Source organism: Nicotiana tomentosiformis, chromosome 11 (assembly GCF_000390325.3).
Source record: "Nicotiana tomentosiformis chromosome 11, ASM39032v3, whole genome shotgun sequence".
Classification (NCBI taxonomy): domain Eukaryota; kingdom Viridiplantae; phylum Streptophyta; class Magnoliopsida; order Solanales; family Solanaceae; genus Nicotiana; species Nicotiana tomentosiformis.
Genome location: NC_090822.1, coordinates 91,712,774 through 91,723,684, shown reverse-complemented (window position 1 = coordinate 91,723,684; position 10,911 = coordinate 91,712,774). Strand labels below are relative to the sequence as shown.

The following is a 10,911-nucleotide window of genomic DNA, read 5'->3' as shown; positions in this document are numbered from 1 at the left end:
CATCCATTAATATCAAAATTTTCACCAAACTTCAATTAATTTTTTCTCAAACCCGCTCTTCACAATGATTTGAAGGTAAAGATCATTAACCCCACTGGTATGACTATTCTAATTCCACGTGAATTTTGCTCAAGCTTAATTCCAAAGTGTTTTCAATTCTTTATTCATCCTCAAAAGTGTCTTGTTCTCAGTTATCCAATTCAAGACTAAATCAGTTTTCTAAGATATGGACAAAAACTCCACATGCATGTCATGTCACTAGAACTAGCAGAAAAAGGATTAAGCACAGAATGACACAAAGGGACAAACTGTATTTCATTGAGTAAAGGATGGAAAGGTTTAACAAGAAGACAAACAACCTAAAATACGAGTTATGATCCTAAAATAACCTGGATAATAGCAACAGAACAGACAGACAAGACTCACACAAATAAAATAGAGGGATAGAAGGGTTTGACTCAATAAAACAAATAAAATCTGGATCACAACCCTGAAATAACCCAGATAATAGAAAAAACATCAAAACAATCTACCAAGATTCCTTCCTAGTGATGAGGGAATGCCTTTTCAATTGCTAAGCTTGACATTTAGCCACAAAATTGTTCATCAGAATCACCAGGGCCTTCTCTAATTTCAATATCATTAACTTCAGTCACCAAGTTCCCGAGAGGATTCTCATATTCCTTGTCACCACGCATCATACCCACAAAGTGTGCATCATCATATGCAGGTAAAGATTTCTGCATGATATTCTAAATGTCACTATCTTGGATCACAATCAGGTTTTCCTGGATCATCTTTTCTATTTCTCTTTTCAAATCCCGACAGCTTTCAACATTGTGCCCCTGAGCATTGGAATGGTATTCACACCTTTTAGAAGGGTCAAAGCTTCTTGCACGTGGGTCCACATGATTTGGAGGAATAGGTACAATTATGTCATAATGCTTTAATTTCTCAAACAGGCTTGCATAGGACTCTCCTATTGGTGTAAAATTATCTTTCAACTTTTGTTCCCCTTTATAACCCTGGATTGGATGTGAGTTCTAGGGCACTTGAAAATTTTGTGGACGTGGGTGGAGATTTTGCGGTGCTGGTGCTCGCCTTATGGGGTGTCTTGGCAGCTGGATGACATACTGGGGTAGAGTAACAGAGTATTGTGGGTTCTGAGGTGGATAGTAGTGCTCAGAGGAATCATCGGAAACCATAAAAGGGTGGTCATACCTTCGAGATGTTCTCCTAGGACCTCTTCTCTACCTCGATGACATCATGGTTTCTTCATCCTTCTCATTCATGTCACTAAAATTAACAGATTCAATCTGGACAACCTGAGTTGCATCTTTGAGAACTGCTTGACTTATAATTCTGCATGTCTTAAGGCCATTCTCAACCATTTCCCCGATTTTGATTGCTTTCGAGAAGGATTTGCCAACTGCGGATGTCATGTTTTGAAAATAATCTGGCTCTTGAGCCTGAAGGAAGACAATGATTAGCTCGTGGTCATCCATGGGTGGCTTAGCTCTAGCTCCTTGCTCTCTCCATTTAATGGCATATTCCTTGAAACTTTCAGTTGGTTTCTTCTTCAGGCTGGGAAGGGAACTGCGGTCTGGGGAGATGTCGATGTTGTATTGGAACTATTTGAAAATGGCCTAGGACATGTCATCCCATACATACCAACAAGATGTGTCTTGATTCATAGACCATTCGGAGGCTACTCCCGTAAGACTTTCCCTAAAATAAGCCATCAGTAATTCTTCCTTTCCTCCCGCACCTCTTAGTTGATTGCATTACCTTTTCAGGTGGGATATGGGGTCTCCATGTCCATCATACTTTTCAAATTTGGGAGTCTTGAAACCAAGTGGCAAACAAACATCGGGGAACATACATAAATCCTTGAAAGCAATACTCTTCTGACCTGCCAACCTTTATATGTTTTTCAATTATTGTTCTAAGCTTTTCATTCTTTGGGTCATTTCTTCCTGTGCCATCTTTCAGGCATGCTTCTCAATCTTTGCAGGAAGATCAAATAGGTATGAGTGGTACTCAGGAGAATGGTATTGTTCTTACTATGCAATCACTTAGTCTATCTGAGTCCAACTCATTAACCGGACATGAGAATTTAATTTGTCCCAAAATTTAACAACGTGAAAGATCCTTCAAAACGTGTATACTCGAGACTGTACGACACATCAAAACGAAAATCAAGCACCTAATGGTCCCTCATTTACATTTCACGGAAACACTTCTCGTCACATTTAAATTGTCTTAACACATCCCGCAGTTACAACATACTCGTCACAGAGCCATTCTACTACTCATCGAGCCACAAATTCCACTCGTAGGAACGTTACCGGACGTATGAATCCAAATGTACAAGTTACAACTGAAGCTACCGACCCTTAGCTACGGTCTAAACCTATCCTCAAGTCCTCCAGACTGGCCCATCACTAAAACACAGAATACACATCTCGAACCTCATCCCTAGAATTACAAGCCAGCAATGCACAACTAATACCGAGCGCTTACATGCGCACACAAATGCGTGGAAGGAATTCAAAGAGTTATGTTTCATGTTGAATCAATTTCTCACTATAGAATACAAGAAGGTGAAATTTTCCTAAGGGTTTAACAACCGATCTGTAAGACTCTACTAAACATGCTTATGACTCGTGAGACCTATGTAGCCTAGAACTCTGATACCAACTTGTCAGGACCCAAAATCTCACCTATCGTGATGGCGCCTATCTCAATACTAGGCAAACCTACAATCTCAATAAACCACCATATCCTTTAAGTTTCAAAATATAATAATTAAATTCAGAGGAAGAAATCTCATAAATACAAATATAAACATTCCCAAAAACCGATGTCACTAAGTACATGAGCATCTAAATGAATACAAAGTCTGACTGATAAAAATCGCTGTCTGAAATATAGAATATTACAATAACTAAACAGGAAGTGAATCAAGTCTGTGGACGTCAAGCAGCTACCTTGATAGTCTCCAATAGAAGTAACTCCAAAATCTAGCAGTCGTCGTATCCGGAAGCACCTGGATCTGTACACGAGGTGCAGAGTGTAGTATGAGTACAACCAACTTAATAAGTAATAAGACTAACCTCTGGGCTGAAAGTAGTGACGAGCTCCGCATGTACAGTCTAATATAAATAATGGTACAAAAATATAGGCATGCTTTCAAGTTCAACAGTTAAACTCAGTACAAGTGAAATGGATAATTATGCATGATATGAGGAATATGACATCTCAGTAGAAAGGCCTCGTGTAAATACTGGTCACAAATTATTCGGTCACTCACTATTGTTTATGGCCAATCCATCCCAAGGATATTCCATCCCATATATATATATACACATCGACTGATAGTTAGTCACTCAGTACCGTATAAGGCCAATCCAGCCCTAGGGTAATTTATCCCCAATGTAAATAATACGGATAAGATCCATGTCCAGGGAAACTTCATGATAACATATAAATAAGTAAGGCAAGTCCACGCCCTGAGAAGTCTATCCCGAATATATATAATCATCTACGCTCACTGGGGGTGTCTACAGACTCCGGAGGGGCTCCTTCAGCCCAAGCGGTATATAAAGCTGATATGGCCTACTGCGACGTGCAGTTCGATCGCATAATAATAAATCCTATAAGGCTTACTGCAGGCGGGCGGCCGCCCCGATCCATATAATAATAAAGCCTATAAGGCCTATTGCAGGCTGGCTACCTCGATCTAGAATAATAAAGCTTATAAATCCTGTTGCGGCGTGCAACTCGATCCCATAATAATAAAGCCTATAAGGCATGCTGCAGCGTGTAACCCGATCCTATAATAATAATATATATAAAGCCAATATGGCCTGCTGCTGCGCGCAACTCGATTCCATAAATATCCTCACAATGGATGAATATGACTCGGTGTGAAATATACATTTTTAAAACAATTAATACAACAACAACACGACCCCATGACTCCTAAAATATTGGGACATAGCCTAAACATGATCTTTAATAAGAGCCTCAACTCAATTTCTCTAACACGTATAACATGTTCAGATAATAACACGATTCATAAATTTTACAACTCCACATCATTTATTTAAGTCAGAATTTCTATAGTGCACGCCTACACGCTCGTCATCTAGCATGTGCGTCACCTCCAACAATTGATATAACACAATATTCAGGGATTCATACTCTCAGAACCAAGTTTAGAAGTGTTACTTACCTCAAAACCGCAAAATTTCTTACTCCGCTCTGCCCTTGCCTCATGAATTGGCCTCCAAATGCCTCAAATCTAGCCACAATAATCCGATTCAGTCAATAAAAATTATTGAAATTAATTCTATAAGAAAATTAAACTTTTCCAACAAAATCTGAAATTTAGCTCAAAAATCGCCTGTGAGGCCCATATCTCGGAACCCGATAAAAGTTACAAAATCCGAAAGCCCATTCAACCACGAGTCTAACCATACCAATTTTACCAAAATTCGACCCTCAAATCTTCAAATTAAACCAAGAAGGTTTTCTAAATTTTTAACTAAATTAACTAATTTAGTGATAAAAACAACAATAGATTCATGTAATTTAACCAAAATCAGGTTAGGAATTCTTATCCCAATTATTTTCTTGAAAAACTCTCAAAATATTGCCTCACCCGAGCTTCCTTGGTCCAAAATGGAAGAATGAGACGAATTTGGACTTTATTCTGCTGCCCAGGGATTTGTTCTTCGCGTTCGCGACCCTCCCCTCGCGTTCGCGATGAACAAATTCTCCAACAGCCATTTTCAAACGCTTCTCAGATACTCTCTAGTATAATGGTCATAACATTTTGTACAAACCTTCAAATGATGAATGATTTAACCTTCTGAAAACTAGACACCAAGAGATATAACTTTTATTTGTTTCTTATCTCCCAAATCCTTATAGATTGCGAGATATTAGTTTCCAAAGTCATCCATGTGCAACGGAGATTTCCAAACTCTTTTCAGACAGCTTGTAGTATATCTACCATAACTTTTTGTACACAACTCCAAATGACAAATAGTTTACCTTTCTGAAAACTAGCCACAAAGGGATACAACTTTTATTTTTAGATCAGATCCAAATTCCTTATAGATTGCGATATATGAGCCTCCAAAGTCAGACGATGGATAATAAAAATTCCTTCTTCGCGAACGCGAAGAACAGTACCAGAACCAGCAACCAGTAGCATCAAAACACCCAAACTTGGTCTGGAACCACCCCGAATCAAACCCGAGACCCTCGGGATCACGTCCAATTGTACCAACCAGTCCCAATACATAAAACGAACCTGCTCGAGGCCTCAAATCACATCAAACAACACTAAAAACACGAATCACACATAGATTCAAGCCTAATGAACTTTGAAACTTCCAATTTCTACAAACGACGCCAGAACCTATCAAATCACGTTCGATTGATTTCAAATTTTGTACAAAAGTCATAAATGCCATAACAGACCTATTCAAATTTTTAGAATCGAATTTTGACCCCGATATCAAAAAGTCACCCCCGGTCAAACTTCTCAAAAATGCAACTTTCGGCATTTCAAGCCTAATTCCACTACGGACCTCCAAATAACTTTTCGGACACACTCCTAAGTCCAAAATTACCATACAGAGCTATTGAAATCACCAAAATTCAAATCCGAGGTTATTTACACATAAGTCAACATCCAGTCAACTTTTCCAAAAGTTTTCAATTATGAGACTAAGTGTCTCATTTCATTCTGAAATCCCTCCGGACCTGAACCAACTAACCCGATAAGTCATAAATCAATTATAAGGCATAAATTAAGCAATAAATGGGGAACAGGGTTATAATACTCAAAATGACCAGTCGGGTCGTTACAAAAAGTGGGGGTCATTTGTGTAAATCAACTAACGAGTTGAACCCTCACCAAAATAGGCCAAATACAAAAGAAATGGACATGTTGCTGCGAAGCCTTCATCTTGAGCAGTGGATGTGGAATCTGATCAAATGAAAATAAATTAAAAAATGAAAGGAAAATATAGAAACATGTTGCAATAATAACTTCTTGTAATAACGGGAGAAACAAAGAAAATTTTAAGTTGCAAGGTGCAACAAGTTACTGAAACCAAAACCAATTTTAGACGGTGACAATTTGCTTTGCAGGTTGCAAAGGAATCGAGCATTCATTTTGGTTCAATGATTGTTAAAGTTTTCCTATAAATAGCAGGTTCTATTTCTTTTTTGAAGTACACCAAAAATCAGAGTGAATGAAATAGAGGGTAGAGAAAGTAATCCACAGTTTGTAGTCTGTGAGATAAATAGAGAGTGTGAGTAATATCGTAGTATGGTGTTTAAAATACAGAGTGTTATTTCTTTTGAAGCTGTAGTAGTCTCTTGACACTACCAAGTTATAATATTATAGTGGTATTATATTACTCCGGTCGGGTATTGTATTTTATCCCATTAAAAGTTTTGGTGTTGTTGTTACTCTCTTGTATTATTATTATTATTTACCATGGATATTATTCCTGGGCGGGATATTATTTTTTCCAACTACGTGGTATCAGAGCTATGGCGAATAATGGTCCGCTGTCTTTTTTGTACCCTCGTCTAACAAAAGATAATTATGAGTAATTGTGTCTACGTATGAAAGTCATTCTTGGCTCCTAGGATGTGTGGGATATCATAGACAGAGGGTATGAAAAATTCGATAATGAGCAAGCTCTACCTCAAAATGAGAAAGATGTCTTGGCAAAGGTAAGGAAGAATGATCAACAAGCCCTCACACTCATCCACCAATGTTTGGATGATGCCATGTTTGAGAAGGTGGCAGATGCTATCACCTTAAATGAAGTTTGGGAGATTTTACAAAAAGTCTCTCCAAGGAATTGAAAAGGTGACGAAGGTAAAACTTCAAACTGTAAGGGCAGATTTTGAAGTTTTAAAAATGAAGGAATCCGAATGCATTTCGTATTATTGTTCAAAAGTGAAGGCTATTGTGAATCAATTAATAAGATACGAGGAGGACATATAAGATGTCCATGTGATAGAAAAGATCCTTCACACTTTAACACCTAAATTTGATTTTGTGATGTGTGCTATTGAGCAGTATAAAGATTTAGACTCTATGATGGTGGAGCAATTGGAGTGTTCTTGTGACGACCTGGCCGGTCATTTTAAGAGTAGTATCCCCAAACCCCTATTTATTTATCCCTCTATTTTATTTTGTGGTTACGTAACTTATCGGGAGGATTTGTTTTTGGTTTCGAAGTGAAATGGGATACATAGTCCTAAAAAATAGAAGTTTAAGTCGTAGGAATCGACCGTACTTTGAACTGTGCAAAGACAACTCCGGAATTAAGTTTTGACGGTTCCAATAGCTCCGTAGAGTGATTTTTGGTCTTAGGAGCATATTTAGATGTTGAATTGGAGGTTCGTAGGTCATTTTAGCGTCAATTGGTGAAAGTTGGGAAATTGGATGATTTTTGGAAAGTTTGACCGGGAGAGGAATTTTTGATATCGGGGTAGGATTCCGATTCTGGAAATTGGAGTAGGTCCGTAATGTCAATTATGACGTGTGAAAAATTGAGGTCAAACGAACTTGATTTGATAGGTTTTGGCATCGGATGTAGAAGTTTGAAATTTTAAAGTTCATTATGCCTGAATCGATGTGCAATTCATATTTTTAACGTTATTTTATGTGATCTAAAGGCACGACTAAGTCTGTATGATGTTTTAGGACTTGCTGGTAAGTTTGGTTGAGGTCGCGGGGGCCTCGGGTGGATTCCAGACGGTTAACAGATCGAATTTGGGCTTGTGAGAATAGCTGAAGGCACCAGCTCTGGCGTAATCGCACCTACGCAAGATTGACCACAAGTGCGAGCCCGCAGAAGAGGAACGTTGATTGCAGAAGCGGGTTGGAGCAATGTGGGCAGAGGTCGCAGATGCGAGGAAAATTTCGCATCTACAAGACCGCAGATGCGGACAAGGAGGCCATAGGTGCGCTGGAGTCGTAGAAGTGAGTCCGCAAAAGTGGAGGCAAGGCAACCTGGGATAACCGCAGAAGCGGTGCATTTTCCTCAAAAGCAGGACCGCAAATGCGGTCAAGTGATCCACATAAGCGAAAACACTGGGCAGACTCTATTAATTCAAGGGTTCGTGATTTTTATCATTATTTGACATTTTGAGCTCGGGTCTTGGCAATGTTTGAGAGAAATTTTGAGAGATTTCTTTAGGTAAGTCTCTTGTACTCATTCTTGATCAATAATCTTGTTTCTCCATTAATCTTTCCACCTAGTTAGTGTGTATTTAATGTGAAACTTGGGAGTTTGAGGCTAGGGATTTGGAGAGTTGAATTTGGGGATTTGAGTGATGACTTGGTGTCAAATTTTGGTTATTTTGGTATGGGTGAACTCGATATCGAATGGGTCTTCGTATTTTGTAATTTTTACCCGATTTCAAAATGTGGGCCCAGGTCGACCTTTTGGGATAATTTTTCTATTCTTTACTAAAGTCATAGATTTCTGATTTAAATTAGTTTCTTGTAGTTGTATTCATGATATGTAATTGCTTTTGGCTAGATTTGGGTGATTTAGAGTCAAAAAATCAAGGGAAAGGCATCCTTATCGATTGATTGAGCGAGATTTGAGGCATGTGACTTGTCTAACATTGTGTGGAAGAAATTCCCTTAGGATTTGGTATTGTTGTAACAATTTTTGATATGTGAGCGCCGTGTGCGCGAGGTGACGAGTGCATATACAAGCTAATTGTGGAAATTTTGGTTCTTGCTGAGTTATTTTCTTTGAATTTCCTTAACTGAATTGCCTTAGCATAGTATCGCATGTGTACATGCCTTAATTCTTACTTGCAACTTGTGCAACATGCTTAGTTGAATTACATGCTTCCCTTGATTTGAGTTTAATTTTTAACTATAAGATTTCTTGCTATAAATTCGTTATTCCTTCGGTTCGGTTATCTGCTGCATATTTACTTTGGGACTATGAGGCGTTTACTCGGGAGATTACCCCTATCTTACATATTTATTTTGGGACTACGAGGCGGTTCCTCGAGAGATCCCCTTGTCTTGCATATTTACTTTAGGACTACGAGGCGGTTCCTCGGGAGATCCCATTGTCTTGCATATTTACTTTGGGACTACGAGGCGGTACCTCGGGAGATCCCCCTGTCGTGCATATTTACATTTGGGACTACGAGGTGGTACCTAGGGAGCGCCCCTATTGTTTACCTCTATTTGCTGAGCTGTTATTTTATGAAGTTTCTCCTTATTAAATTTTCAGTTATTTCAAATATTATTATATCTTCTGCCTTACTTTTCTTTTAAACTAGTAGGGCCCTGACCTGACCTTGTCACTACTCTACCGAGGTTAGGCTTGGCACTTACTGGGTACCGTTATGGTGTACTCATACTATACTTCTGCACATATTTTGTGCAGATCAAGGTTCTTCCTACTAGACCAAATACTAGTGAGTTGGACCGCACGTGGAGACTTCAAGATATATTTGCCAGCGTCCGCAGACCTCGAAATCCCCCTCTATCCTTATTATATCGTTTCCCTTATTCTCTTTAGACTTTGATGTATAGAGACACTTACTACTTTTTTTAGAAGCTTGTGTTTTATTTCAACCGGGTTTTGGGAGTTATAGTTATTAAATCGCAGTTTTAAATTATATATCATGTGTTGAGATTGAAGTTCAGTTTATTATTCAGTTATTCTGTAAATTGTTAGGCTTACTTAGTCTTAGAGATTAGGTTCCATCACGACATCCTACGGAGTAAAATTGGGGCCGTGACAGTTCTTTAAAGGCCCATGAAGAAAAGATCAAGATGAGACAAGAAGTGCCATTGGAGAAACTTCTTAAAACTCATACATCCTTTAAGGATTATGGAAGTGGGAAAAGCTATCGAGGGAATGGACGAGGACGAAACCGTGAAAGTAATGGAAGAGGAAGAAGTATTGGTAACAACTTCAACAATGAAGTTAAAATCCACCAAACATTCAGAGATCGTGGTCGTGGACAAAGAGGAGGAAGAGAACGTGACTATTATCAAAACAATAATGAACAAAGGTATGACAAATAAAAAATTAAGTATTATAATTACCATAAATTTGGCCATTACTCTTGGGAATGTCGTAGCAGTGTTGAAGAAAAAGCTAACCTTGTTGACTGCGAGAAAGAAGAAGACGAGTCAACATTGTTGTTGGTACTCAAGGAAGAAGACAAGGATGATTGTAGCTCGTGGTATTTGAACAATGGAGCAAACAATCATATGTGTGGATACATAGAGAAGTTTGTGGAGATCAATAAAATAGTGAGAGGTAATGTGTCCTTTGGATATACCTCAAATATTCAATTTGAAGGGATAAGTACGATTCTAATCTCTTGTAAATATGGTGACCATAAGTTAAATCAAGATGTTTATTATGTGCCGAAATTAAAAAGTAAAATTTTGAGTTTGGGACAATTTCTTGAAAAGGGATATGACATCCACATGAAAAATATGCATCTTTGGCTTAGAGATTCAGGTGAAATTCTAATTGCTAAAGTTCATATGGCAAAGAATGGATTATTTTTTCTTAATATTAAGGCAATTGATGCAAAGTGTTTGAAGGCTAATGTGCAAGATGAATCATGGTGTTGGCACATGCGATTTGGGCACTTGAGTTTTGAAACACTCAAATCAATGGGAAAAAAGAACATGGTGCATGGGATACCATCAATCAACCATCCTAATCAATTGTGTGAAACTTGTCTTCTTGGAGAACATGCAAGGAGGAGTTTTCCGAAGGAGTCCATGTCAAGAGCAACCAAGCCACTCCAACTTGTTGACACTTATGTGTGTGGGCCAATCAACCCACCTTCCTTTGGTAAAAATAAATACTTTCT

The 10,911-nt window shown here is 38.4% G+C and overlaps 1 long non-coding RNA gene across 1 annotated transcript; it reads right to left on the bottom strand.

Moving 5' to 3' along the window:
* Window positions 1–429: 429 nt before the first annotated feature.
* LOC138900716 (uncharacterized) lies at window positions 430–1,085 on the bottom strand. Its single transcript, XR_011411915.1, has 2 exons — window positions 764–1,085; window positions 430–622 (listed from the first exon to the last, which is right to left on the bottom strand). It is a non-coding gene; the product is annotated as an uncharacterized lncRNA (long non-coding RNA).
* Window positions 1,086–10,911: the final 9,826 nt, after the last annotated feature.